This window comes from Aethina tumida, chromosome 4 (assembly GCF_024364675.1).
Source record: "Aethina tumida isolate Nest 87 chromosome 4, icAetTumi1.1, whole genome shotgun sequence".
Lineage (NCBI taxonomy): Eukaryota > Metazoa > Arthropoda > Insecta > Coleoptera > Nitidulidae > Aethina > Aethina tumida.
In genome coordinates, this window is record NC_065438.1 from 864,381 (window position 1) to 878,827 (window position 14,447).

A 14,447-nucleotide genomic window follows, 5' to 3' on the forward strand; every position below is an offset into this window, starting at 1 on the left:
AATCTTATTTTATTAGATTACAATCTCAAAAACTAAATGTTCCACTTAGTTTCTAAAATTTTTAATTAAAGAAACTGATCAATCTTGTCTCTCTTCAATCAGCTTACAAATTATTATAATTAATAAATTAATATTAAGAATCTGAAAATTCTATAGAATATAGAGAATTTAATGAATTTATTAATTAGAAATTCTAAAAATTTTATCTAAACTTTATCTTAAAATATATATTATTATCTGAACAATAAATAGATTTATTGAAATATGTAAAAACTTTTAATAAATGTAAAATATATAAGACAACTGAATAATTAACAATTTCTTAAGAAAAGAGTCTGAAAATAAAAATATTAAAGAACCTTTCAATGAACTAATGTGGAGCATCTATCCCAATGTCTTTGAACTTGAAGAATCAAGTTTTAATACATATTTTTTAATTAAAAGAAAAGAATCTTAACAATAAACAAAATAAAATAAATAAAAATTCTGGTTTAATAAAAAAATGGGAAAAATAAAATAATATAAAAATATAAAAGGTGATTTAAAACAAATAATTTCTTCATAATTTGAAGAATAAAAAAAATTAAAAAAACTGATGAACACAGAGGGGTATTTCTGTATGAAAGAGAATTCCGAATTGGATGTAGGAAGCGGAGTCACTTTCGAATAGAAAATTTAAAATTGGTAACGATTCACGAACAAAAATCCAGCAGCAAGAAGCCCTTCAGGGGGGTCGAAGGAAAGTCGATCACCGGCAGCCCCCCGGCACATCGGCGATGAATCAAGAGCCCGACGACAAAGACGGACGGAACGCTGGCCGATGGAACGGCTGCCGCGGTGGAACCCCACTTTCCAAGTCCCACAGTCTGTTCCACGAGTCGTGACGATGTAGTGGCAGGTAACAGGTGTCAGTTGGAGTAACGTGTACGTGTGTTTTTATCGAAATTGTGATATAGTTCGATAAATTATTTGTATTTAATTGTCAAGTACATAACTTGGTTCTGTGGATTTTTGTGTGGTTTCTTGATGGAATGTTGCTGTTGGTTTATGGAGTGGGTGGTTCATTCATAAAATTGGATTAATCTTCGTAATTTCGGTGAGTATGGTGCCACGGGGTGAGGGGTTAGGGTGCCACATCCCGGATGTTCATTCATACAGGAAGAATGCGTTCATTCGCTTCTTTTTGTTTGCATTTATCATTTGGTTTTGTTAAAATAATTAATAAAAAAATCCAAGGTCTTCAAAAAATATTTGTCACATTAAATTTATTTTAATTGTCACAAATATTATTGAACTTTTAAAGAAAAAATATTTATACCTGTAGACTAATTAAAATTGTTGTTAATATGGGAGTACTTGATATATTTTATCTAATCTCAAATCCGTTGATACTGAGTTTGGATAATCACATAATTGTAACATTGATCATTTAAGTGATTGTATCATATGACTTTAGGTAAATTACAGTGATCAGTTGTTTAACTTCTGGTTCATAATTACTACTTAAAACAGAAATATTGAACTGAAAATTACCATGAGGAAACATGAGATACTTCAATAGAACCATTTTTTTCAAATTCATATTGAAGGAAGGCCAAAGTTTCTTCCTTAATCCATGTTTATATCACATTGATCAAAAACATCTATTAATGATGTGAAGGCCCCTCCACCAAATTTCTCAATTTTCTCAATTTAGTAAATGAAGTGGACCAAAAAGTTTACAAATTAACTAATTTAATTAAGAATTTCTGGTTCCAGAGAGATTAAAATTCAAAAATTAATGTTTTACTTAATAAATCACACCACAACATCTAAAAATTATTAAACTAAACTACGTAAAACATAAATAATAAATTGAGAAATGCCATAAGGAAACAAAAGGTACTTCAATTGATTAGATATAGATATTGGAACTATTTTCATTCGGATGTATAAAAGACAGTGAAGCTTGAAACCCTCAAAAGTAGCTTTTTGCCACTTCTTAGCCACAAATTCAAATAGAAGGGATTTAGTAGAAAGACCAAAGGTTCTACTTTACACCAAGTCAACTATTTGTTGATTAAAATCATCTATTAATGATGTGCCCCATCTCCTAGAAAATTACCAATGACCAATGATCAGAAAATCCTCTTTAAATTTTAAAACAAAATAGCACAAAACGATACAAAATTAACTAACTCCATTAATAATTTTTGCTTCCACTAAAATAAAGCACGAGTAGTTTTAAAAAGGGAGTCTGACAACAGCCACGTTGACCCTTCCAATTCTCACCTGGCCCACACCTGGCCCTGGATTAAAAACGTAACGTATTTTTATTTTCGTCTCCCATTTACTCTTTTGTGTATTTATACCAGAATATCCCACAACGATGAGAACTAGTTCTTATGACACGAGTTTACACATTCAATAACTGTACCACGTGTGAGAAAATGACAAAATTTAACCTGCGTTTTCAAGAGTCATTACATAGAATTATATACGTAAAACCTTTTTGGAGCATTGTTTTGTACATCTTCCGGTACAACATGTATTGTATGGTCTATTGTATTAGATTAGCAACACATGGATACTCTTGATAGTTTGATATCAGAAAGGAATTTATGTTGAGTTAAGTTATTAGCTTAATTAAATGAATATTTTTGTATTACGAATTTAATAACATATCTTCATTTTATGGGGAAAAATATAATTTAAAATTACATACATTTGTATGGCTGTGAAAGTATGTACTGTGTTATTATTACCAACAAACCAAAACCGGAAATTAAGTAAATTTTACTGTTAATTTTCTAATTATTTACCTTGTGGTATTTTAGCTTAATCCATTGACTAACTTTACACGTGAATTTAAATGCTGGGAATTAAGCCAGACAACTTTTAATTCTACTTATCATTAATTCTTCTAATCTTGACAATTATATAATGTAGTGCAAAGCCACAATTATTTATAATAAATAACTTTGTCGGTGTTTCGGAATTTACTGCCGGTGAATTCAAGGTAATGAACCTGGAATAGTTGCAGTAAAACCGTAATTACATAAGCATTTATGGTAAAAATCTACTTCTACACATTTGCTTTGAATAAATTTGAATTCTTAATCCCCATCCTCTTCGCTGACCCTGCGAAACGGCATCCGAAAATCTACTGGCCCACATTTTTGTGAAGTAAATATTTACAATAGGCTGATTATTTGCAGACAAGCTTTAAACCTGATTCCGAGTGGCCATAACTGTAAAAATGAATCACCTCGAGACATAGATTCGAGAGAATCGACCGAAATAAAAAGGATCTGTCGATGATGAAAATTTATCAATCCGTCACGTAACCAATAACTGTTTAATGGACGGTCCAAATGTCCCTTTCATATGCTAAATTTATTGCGGCTGAATATTTGTGTTTGTTCGATGACTTTTGAACTTAATCGTGATTACTGTTCGCATGGAAATGTTGAAAGTTCAGCAGGAACTGTAAGAAGCACTTTTCTTATTTCTTGTTCTTTTAAATTACTAAATAGGACAACAAAATTAGAGTCAAATATAAAAAAAAAATATGTGTTAAATTAGCAGGAATGCATTTTATAAATTTTAAGGTGTGATTTTTAATGTTAAACGTTTCATTTTAGCACTAATTAATCTACTTTTTGCAACTAGGAAGCAATTAATAAAGCTAAAATTGAAAGGTATTAAATGTTTTTACAGGCATTTAAATCTCTTCCATTTCAACTAGTAATTGGCTTCTTACTGCAAAAGCTTTGGTAATTGCATAGTAGTAAATAATTGTGCCAAAAATATGAAAGTTACATTGTCATATCAAGACACATGTTTTGTCTATTATTTCAAGTTTCATACAAAACAATTTGGGACCTTTTCTACTTCGAATTGTTTTCCCAGTTGTCAGTAATTAGCCGATTATAGAACATAAATAAATCAAAAATATGTTACCACAAAATATTTTCTATTTACTGAAACAAATAAATTTATTGTGTTGTTCAAACTTTCACAGTTAGTACCAATATTTGTAAGTCGTAATAAGATCCATTGTCGATGGTGTTTCCTTCATCTGTTCACATCAAAAACCGCAAAAGGCCACAGTTTAATGTCAATTATATGAGTAAAACTAATAACTATTCATCCAACAATCGAAAGTTAAAAATACAAGCATGCAACACAAGAAAAAGAAACCAAAACCAACACGATACGATTCCACATTAAATTCAATATTTACAAATCCTCGATGTTGATTTGTATCGGTCGATGACTCCTCAAGAAGCTCATCTCAAGAATTTGTGTTTGAGTCTGCCTCGTTGTAATATTATTATTTCGGCCTTGGTTATAATCCCAGTTACAATTGCGTTGATCGTAGATATAAAATTGATGTGGGAGTAAGAAATTTATCTGTGAAGAATCTCGGACTCATTTAATTTGGGTTTTAAGTGGGCTAGCGGTACATTGATCACTCGATTTTGGGATTTTGGATCACCAAATTAAAAATGACGCAATTAAATACCAAATATTGATATATTATCTATGGAGACAATAAAGTTAATTAGTTTTAAGATAAAATTTTATTTGAAAATTGTGGTTATAATATTTTAATTACAAATTACATATTTTGTCAATTACGTTAACTATCTAAAAATTAAATCTTAGTAATAAAATATTCACTTTTTTGAACATTGAAATTTGAGTAAAATTTTTTTGCTAAATAATTCAAAATTCATAATTTTTATATATCAAAATAATTACATAAATGTTTAATAATAATAGAATAAAATAAATATTTAGAATTTTTAAATTTAAAATTACTAAAATTCTCACAATTTGAAATGTATTTTTAAAATTATTTTAATAAAATTAAAATATTCTTATGTAGGTCTCTTAAAGTATTAATAATTTTAAGTTTTATGTTAAAGAACAATAAATTTTAAGAATTATTTACATATTTTGAAGAAAACATTTATATCTTAATGTTCATATACATTAAATAAAGTGCCCATTTATATTTAAGATATAATTAAAATAAATAATAAAAGTTTAAGCCACATTCATAGTTAATTTATTGATATTTCAATTAATAAATAACCCATTTGGTCTGTTATCGCCAAACATAAAGCATTATTTATTTAAATAATGGCTTTCTGGAACACTAACACATGATAACAATTTTTATGCAAATTTCAATTTTAATCAACAAATTTATTTCGACGCTATTATGACATTATTTCATTAGAAGGCACTAGAATCTAGTCGTAAGTGGCTGCTGCATGTTGGGACGTCAATTTTGCCATATTTCCTTTGATAAATCTGTTTGTTAAGTTGTGAAACACACGGTTAGGTTGCTGCTGGTTACATTGCTGAAGGTATGTTGAAATTTTACTACGTTTATGATACCGTTTCGGAAGTTAGTAAACATGGCAGTGTTTTAAGTTAACCGTCAGTGATTGTTTACAAATATTGATAACATCAGCTACACCTCGTTGTTTGAATAAGGAAAGTTATTGTCTTTAACCCGTAACATAGATTATGGATTGCTTTATCTCAAACAGAGATTATCTATTATTTTATATTTGTAATTCTCTCGACAACAAATCAAGTTGCTTCCACAATTTAACTGGTGGAACATAAATTTATCAGACGTTTGATCATTCCCATTCTTCCTGCATTCCAAGATGTGATCTCTGAGCTGTGCGTATGAATGGAGACACCATAATGTACTTCTTGAATGAGCGGTACCTTTTTTGTTATGAAACACTTCCCATTCTGACCTATCACGATGAACAGACAAAGCAATAATTTATTTAAACGCAAATTAGTTCCTCCATGTAATAAAGTGTTATTGTATCGAATGTAAAACGTATGTGAAAATACGTGACGCAAAAATTCGCAGTTACATAAAGTGGCAAAAATAGGGCGTCGACTGCTCATAAATATGGAATAAAAATTTAAAAGCTGCACCGGCATTCTTTCCATTTTGTTATTATGTCACTTCTCAAGGATCGATTTGATTGTGGGGAATTGTAATTAGTTTAATGTATGTAATCGGGTGATTTCAACAATGTGTAGAAAAGGGGGAGTCGGGGTTTTGTGAAATTGTCACTGCTTTCCTTTTGTAAAAATATTAAAAACAATACTTACACAGAACAATGATTTGTAGACCTACTTATTGAGGGATATTTAACCTACAATTGTATCGCAATTCAAACATCACGATATATTATATTAATCGATTTGTCAACAATATTTTACTATAAGTAATTAAAATAAATGAAATCGAATAATTTACTTGTAGAAATTATGAACTAGTTCAATGTTATTAACTAGAATTAACTTGACAGAGTTAAGAAACATAGAAATTTCTAATTATAATAGAAGTGCGAGGAGGTATTTTCAAAATAAAGTGTGATGCAATCAGCTTAGATCATCGATATTAGCTTAGTACACAATAAGGTGTAATTTTATGGCACAACTTATTGGCGATGATCAGTTAACATCATTATTGGTGATGATTTAATAAAATTTTAATGTACAGAGAGACTTTTTTATTGCATAATTAAACAAAAATATACTATAAAGCATTAAAGTTATTATTATATATACTTTTTGTATTTTAATATTGAAAATATTTAATAATCTGATAGAAATATATAAAAAAATAATAAAAAAATATTTTAACATGATTGTTTTTAATAAATTAAATTATTTAAAATCAAAAATAATTCATTGTTAAATAATTATAAGAAATATCCAATATTCAACAGAATTATCATTATTTTTAAAAGTATATAATATCTATAAAAAAGAAACAAAATTAATTGAAAATTAGAAACACCATTATTTGCATTTAAATCATAAAATTATAATGTACAAAATGGCTTTAGTTGGGCATAATTAGATAAAAAATACTAAGATATTATTATATTTTTTATATTTATGCTAATATTGCAAATATTTAAATTTGAGAGAAATATATAAAAAATTAATTAAAACATTCTTAAACAAAATCAATTAATAATTATAAGAACATTAAAATAAGTTTTATAATTTACTATTAATCCATATAAAATTCATGTTTTATTGTTGTCAATAAAATATATATTTAACAAATTAAGTAAAATACAATTAATACAATAAATAATTATAAATTTAAGTATTTCAAGTATTTAATCAAGAAAAAATGATTATTTTTAAAACTATAACATTTTACAGCATAATAAAAATAATATAAAAATTGTTTAATTGTAAAATTAATATAATAATATAAACATTATGATAAAAATTATTAATAAAATGTAAAGGCACGAATATATTATATTAATTTACATAGAAAAAATATATATTATTTATAAAATAATTGTAAAAGTTCTTATAATTGATAACTGATAAAAGATAAAATTAAGATTAATGAAAATATAAATAATATAAAATTATAAATTATACTTATATTAAACCATAAATAATTGGAGTTATCAATTAAAAGTATTCAAAATTTATATATTTCTTAATAAATTGTAAAGAAATAATATAATTTCAATCACCTATGCCTTGACAACAGTTAATAATTGTTTTCCTTACACACGTATTATTTTATTTAACACCAATAAATAAGGATGTGTGTGCAACCAAGGTCTGCCATATTTATTATTCGGAAGTCAATATTTTGCAATATGTTTCAATTAACTTTTAACCTTGGATGGAGGTGTAATAAATAAAAAATAGTTTTTGTGTGAGTAGCCTGAAAATTTCTCAATGGGAAATCACCAAAGGATGTTTTCAAGATGTTCAAGATGATGACGCAGACGACAAAATTGAGAAATCATTGGGTATTTCCAATACTGCTGATTCATCTATTACTTCTTGTAATTAATTAAATAAATATTAATTTTTGGTATTTTCTTTTTAGGTACGTTTCCAATAATTTCAACAATGTGTAAGTACTTTCGGAATTATCTATAATCAATAACTTTTGCAATTATTTATAAATAGACAAAACAATGGTAATTTATCAAAATAAAACAATTAATTATTTTTGCTCATGAGGTCATGTGCGATAATTACACATTCGTAAGCGACATCCTTATAAAAATTAAATGGCTGCTAGTTAAAAACACTAATTCAAATCTTAATATGCTTTAATCCTTGTAACACATTGCAAAACTTATTTTAATTAGATATTTAAGCAATTGGGTTACATTTCGAGCATTCCTCAAGGTTTACGTTTCGACTAATTACCAAAGTTTGGCCAAAAAACATCTTCTTGGATAATCCAGACGCAACAATATTTACTTTTGCGCAAAAAAATGAATTAAAATGCATCACACTCGACTTAATTTGTAATTCCCAATGCACAAGACTTTCTCATCGAGTTTCTATGATAGGAATCTATGGGATATTGCGGTATTTTACAATTATTGGAAAGGTATGCGTTATATAACTTAGAAATTAGCAGCACTGATTTTTCTCCGGACCATGATTAAAGTATTAATGGTTGCTGATAAAGATGAGCCGGTTCCTGCTGATTATCTAATGGAGAAGACGATTAGGAAATAATTAGTACCTTGCTGGTGGTTGCATCTTACAATTTACATAAGAAATCTGTTGCCAATTTATTAGTATCACAAAACATTTCGTTTTTATTAAGTAATAAACGGGAGATAAAGTGAGGATTTGAAGCGGATGCGTTTTAAACGTGTCACCCCGAGAGACGTGTTCCTTTATCTAAATTGATGGACTGATCCTCTTGGTTCGTATTAGTGGAACGGAAATACTTTTATAGACTTACAGTTCACTGGACCACCGGTTCAGTCGATTCCACAATAAGTAAAACGCAATCGACCTGCCTCTTTGCCAGGTTAATTAAACGAATCCATGAAATGAGTCGAACGTCTATGCAATTTTTTTCTGTACCACAACCTATTGACGAAGTGGACTTTAATTAAATTGAACAAACAAAGTCTAATGGACCAGTTTTGTCGGCGTCCAACAAAGTCGACACAATGATTTGACATACTTTGATAAACATTAAATTATTCTTCGTTGTGTTATTAACATAATGGAATTCAATGTCATGGTCGTCTGACATTTTTAAGCAAACAGTCTGAATTCGTATGCTAATTAAGGTATAACACACAGTTGATTTCCAAATTTGACATGCAAAACATGAGGGCAATTGAAAGTGATTTATGCATAATACATATCTTACAACATGCATTTTAAAATGCACCAAACATGTTCTTTAAATTAAAAGGCGGAATTTTTACGCCTCAGTCAGGTCACCTTTAAACAAATTGCCTAATAGGATTAACAGGAATCAGCAAATTAGAAACCATACCGCTGTTTTGCCACTGCCACACACAAGTCTTTCATAACTAATTTAATTAAATCTTTAATATGTATTCAGTGCAGACATAACTGTATCCATTAAATGTAATTTTGTTATTCGATAATCGACAAAATGATGTAACAAATTGACACCTGTTTTTACTCAAGAATGATAATTTGTCGAGTCCTTTAACCTCTGGGCATTTTCGCAGGCTTTCTTGCGACAGCAGGCATATTTTATTGAAGAAACAATTCCTGAAGGAAATTATGTGTTATCAGGTCGCAAAAACATTCTTGTGAAACTTCCATTGAAAGCATTCAAAGCGTTTTGTCCATGGATAATATCTAATTGTAAATCAGCGTTTCTGAATGAATAATTGTATAAGATTTTGCAATTAAATAATTATGCTTTTCCTAGAATAAATGGTATTAATAGGCACCAGTAAATACATACAAAATTGCTAGCTATTAACATCACCAACTTTATATCCTGGTAATAAGTCTTAGCTAATTGAAAACTGAATTTAAACTGGAAGCATTGACCCAAAATATCACTCACAAACGCCTAAAACACAAACTGTTATGGCTATTCTTCTCTTTGCCCCCAATATTGAATGAGAATCTTAATCAATTTTAGACTCTCTTCTAGTTACAAGCCTTTCTAAGCCATTCTAGCCTCTCTTTTTGCCACTAACCATTCAATCTTTCTACCACAGTTCCAGCCTCGAGCTTTGTTTGTACTCTTCTTCCTTCAGTTTCAAATCCTTACATTTCTTTAACAGGAACGTCTTCAACTTTATATGGATGCCGGTCAGTTAGTCCAGCCTCAGAATTTTAAGTGTAATTCAACGCAACGTAAGTAAAAGTGGTTTTACACTGATTAAAACGATGCGGTTGACTTAATTGAAATTTAATTGCTGTCCAATAAACACGTACGGATTTAATTCGAGGCGATTCGATCCACTTGAAGTTTGTTCAATGTGCGAAGTCACGATCGAAAAACGTCGAACTTATGCAATTAAGTCAGTTTCACAGACCCAAGAAAAACATTCACAAATAAGAAAATGTTATATAAAATATTTGTTTATTGCATTGGAATTTTAAGCAATTATTTTTTTATCGATCAGAAGCCATAAATTAAAATACCTGAATTTTTTAAATACTTCCTAATTGCGTTTCAGAAATATGCAAATCACTTCGTCATCCTTGACATTTTGTGCCTGTTTGGAAAATCAAGTTTTACTTTATTAAAATCCATCTGACAAAATTATGCACATTGTTGCAGACTACAACAATCGATTTCTGTTGATTAAATCGAGTGTTTTATTTGAATTATGTAGAATATTTACTTTCTATGTAAACAAAACTTTCGTGTGCATGTTTACATTTTAATGGAAACATTGCTGTCACTTACCATTTTAATGCTTGTTCACGTGCTACACGGATTGTTTTTAAAATTTTACGTGTTAAATAGTGAATTTTATTTATATTATAATTAGAATACTTGTAGAAAGTGTAATAATAATAGTAGTAATTAAATATTTTTATTATTGATGAATAAAATAATTAAAATAAGCATAAATATGTATAAATCAACTTAAAAAAAAGTGAAGATGACTTCTACCTTGGTAGTTGTAACATGGAATAATAAATGAATGAATGGGAAGGTAAAGAAATATAAAAAAAATAATTTTAAGATTAAAAATTTGTATATAATTGTACAGATTTTAAAGTAGTTAAAATATGAAAATTTATGAAAATAAATTATCTAATTTATGATCTATTTAAAAAAAATAATTTTTTCTGTTAATTGAAAAATATAAAAAAATATATAAATTAATATAAAAAATATATAAAATATATACAATATAAAAACTATAAAAATATACGAAATAAATATTTAAAATATAAAAAATGTATAAAATATACATAATATATAAAATATGTAGATTTTTTCTATGCTAGCCTACGAACATTTCAGCCCAACTATTAAATATAAATAATATATTAAACCTTTGTTAAAAAATATAAAAAATACATAATATATTGAATATAAATAAGATATAAATATATAAAATGTATAAAATATACATAATATATAAAATAAAGTTTGTATATCTTTGATTTATTTTATATTATATTATTACATATTTTTAATATAATAATAATCTCAGTATTTCTTCTTAATTTGTACAGTAAAAATATTCAATATAAAGAAAAATGTTTTTTATATATTAAATTTTTATAATAAACAAAAGCATCCATATAAATATAGAGATATGATGTATTATAAATAAAGCTGAAATAATTATCATAATCAACTTATAATCAATCAATGACTGGCTTACCTAAAATATATTTGATCAAAACTTGAAATGACGTCTTAGAAATAGTGAAAAAATGTAGTATATTGATATACTGATTGTGACTTATCTGTTGTTAACATTGATTTAAATCAGTGTTGTGTGCGTGATTCGGATTGAATGGCTGCAAATGATTTCGTTTAACTCCCAGTCAACTATTACAAGCCGTTTCGCAAACCATTTTTTCGCTTCATCCAAATACCACATTTCTCATGAATTGTACCATGAATGATTGATCACTCCTGCCATTCAGATTTGTTAAGGCCAATTAGTTTCATTGCTGATTTTAGGAATTAATTATTATCATAATTATATAATGGGGTTGTGATGTAATTAGTTTATTATCAACTTGATGTTAATTACTGCAATTTCTCTTTCACAAAACAACAATACGATAGATACAATGTTGGTTTTTCTGGCAATAAAAGAATTTTACAAACAAAGAACGGAATTACTGAGAAAATTACATGATGATGATGTTGTTCATTATAATAATAGTACATACATTCTGTGATAAACACTATACATGTTGTCCAGGAAGCTGAGCTGAGGTAAAAGCATTTAAAGGTTAAAACATTCATTAACAAAAAATCAATAAACTCACATAATTTTAATAACTAAATTAAATACAAAAAGTCATGGACGAAAGGTCTAAAAAAATTAATACACGAGAAAACTATTAATCTCTGAGGTATGAATGATGAAAAACGATGATTGAAAATCAATGTAAATGATTGAAAGACAAATTGATTTATTTGCCTTTGACCATTTCCTCGTTGAAGAGAAATTGGCCGCACTCATCTTTTTGGTGCGACTTCCTATTTTGCAATCGGTAACATCGTACGGTCCGACAACAGGAAAACCATCGAAACCACAATCGAATCAATCAATTCGCACGAACCGTAAATCTGAAATTAACAAAAAAAAGGACGCGATGAACAGTTTTAATGTTGCCGGGATTGTTTTTGCGTTCGGCAAAAAGGAATAAACAACACGAACAGAACTTGAGGTTTAGATGTATCAATTATTTTCAGTGCGGTGTAATCGTGACGAGAGGCCCGAGCATTTTATATACATGAGCCATGAAATAGAGCGTTAAGTAGAACAAATGTTCGTCGATCCGGCATAAAACAGTAATTATCGTGTGTTTAGGGGGAATTTCTAAACTAGATCGTTGATGGTCACATTTCACTTTTCTGAAGACGGGATCCGAGAGAATGACCAATGCCTCACTAAATTACTATTTAATGATGAATATTTTGTTTAATTATCGCAAAAAGTGGATTTTTATTCATATTAACGCACTTTCGTGACTGTTTCCATTGACCATGAAGTATTAGATATTATGTTGCTATAAACATTTGAAATTCAAAGATAAATAAATTAAATAAATAGTAGTTTTAAAAGTAGCATTTTTTTAATAACTTCTCTAATAATACTAATATATATCTTACTTACTATAATCACTAATTTTACATAAAAAGATTGTCCTAGTTCATCATTTTCAGCTCTCAAATTAGGAGGAACATGATGTAGATGAGAGTGCTTAAATTATAATCATTTTAAAAGTAGTAAATACTTAACAATTTGTCCAATAATACTGATATTAACTTAATTTCTATAATAATTAACTTTTTATACAAATCTTCATTTTGTTCATCATTTTTAGCTTCTAAATTAGGATGGAAATAATCCAGATTGGAGTGCCTAGAACATAATCATTTTAAAAGTGGTTTTTAACAATTTACAACAAATTTTGTGAGCAATTTATTACATATTTATTAAAATAACTCATTATTAATTATATCAATTCTACATAAATGGCAATATGATATTATGCTTAGGTTATGAAACAGTGATCCATCATAATCTCATAATAACAAAACAAATAACAGTTGAATGCAATATTGTATTACATACGATAAGTATGTCAAGTCTTTTATTTACAATTTTCCAATTAATTACCATGGTACCTCATTATCATAGGAGATAAATAAAATCAACAATAAATCATTGAGTTTAATTATTATTTCAAACGGCATAATGAGATTCTTAAAAATTAACGGTTGTCTTTTTTGTTTGTATAATAGTTGTTGAATTAACTTATAGTATTTATTAATTAACTGTCAAGGCACCAACAATTTGCACCGAAATACCCTCGATACATAAAAATATAATAAAACATTTACACAATAATTAAAAATAATTGCACATAATGAACTTTTATCAAGAATAGTGCTTGCCAACTAATTTAAATATAACCTATTGACTCAATAAAAAAATGAATGACCTAAACGTTATTAATTAAACAGTTACAATTTGAACTTGGTCCCATTCCACACATTGTTTTTATTTTACGGAATAAAGGCCCATTAAGTTCATTAGGCGTTTCCTAGTTCGCAAGGAATCGCCTAGATTATCATAATTTATTCAGCATTTTGCAAAAGCCTGAAAGCTGCGTTATGTAAACAGCATTTTACATGTTGGTTTTGTTTGGCACCGCTACGCCGCATGCGGCATATAATGGATAATGGACGAACAGATGCAGTAGAGTAATAAACGCATTTGAAAGTGCACTCATTCATATTGTTATCCATTGAGCCAATATTTTATGACGGACGGATGAACTTTGCTTAATTACCCAACATGGGTACCTGTCTCGAAAACAGTTAAGGCAACTAAGTTCAAAAATATGTAGATATATATTCCACTTAAATGGTTTATGGTACAAAAATCAAGCCCTGAAGCTGAACAACTGTTTCTTGA

General features: G+C 28.1%; 1 protein-coding gene across 4 annotated transcripts in view; it reads left to right on the forward strand.

Moving 5' to 3' along the window:
- Nucleotides 1–14,447, forward strand: part of LOC109601767 (putative uncharacterized protein DDB_G0277255) — a 64,814-nt gene that overhangs the window by 29,081 nt on the left and 21,286 nt on the right. The window contains exon 1 of one of the 4 annotated variants that reach the window (XM_049966777.1): nucleotides 891–1,096. The exons of 2 other annotated variants lie outside the window; for them this stretch is intronic. The gene's annotated coding sequence lies outside the window, so the exon portion shown is untranslated. Of the gene's footprint in view, nucleotides 1–890; nucleotides 1,097–5,267; nucleotides 5,361–14,447 lie in introns of those variants that run through there. One more of the 4 variants, XM_049966778.1, reaches the window with a different exon arrangement.